Below are 331 nucleotides of genomic sequence, written 5' to 3'. Positions count from 1 at the left end.
AATAAAAATTCAGATCTTCATAAAAAAATAATTACAAACTAACTACATTAATTATTAAAAAACAAGATATAAAGTGTTTCAATTTTTTTTATATAATTCAAAATCAAATTGTATAGAATAAATTTTTAAATTTAAAGATTTACTTCACACAATAAATTTTTTAAATTGAAAATTTTCACAATAACATTAATTTATGTTTTTATTTTTAATTTGTCACATCAATATTTTAATTTAGAATTTAATTAATATAAAAAATTTTTGAATTAATATTTTAATAAATATATAACAAATATATTAAAATAAATATTAAGTTAAAATATAACATATTAAA

This window comes from Arachis duranensis, chromosome 5 (assembly GCF_000817695.3).
Source record: "Arachis duranensis cultivar V14167 chromosome 5, aradu.V14167.gnm2.J7QH, whole genome shotgun sequence".
Lineage (NCBI taxonomy): Eukaryota > Viridiplantae > Streptophyta > Magnoliopsida > Fabales > Fabaceae > Arachis > Arachis duranensis.
Note: the sequence above shows the minus strand (reverse complement) of the source record.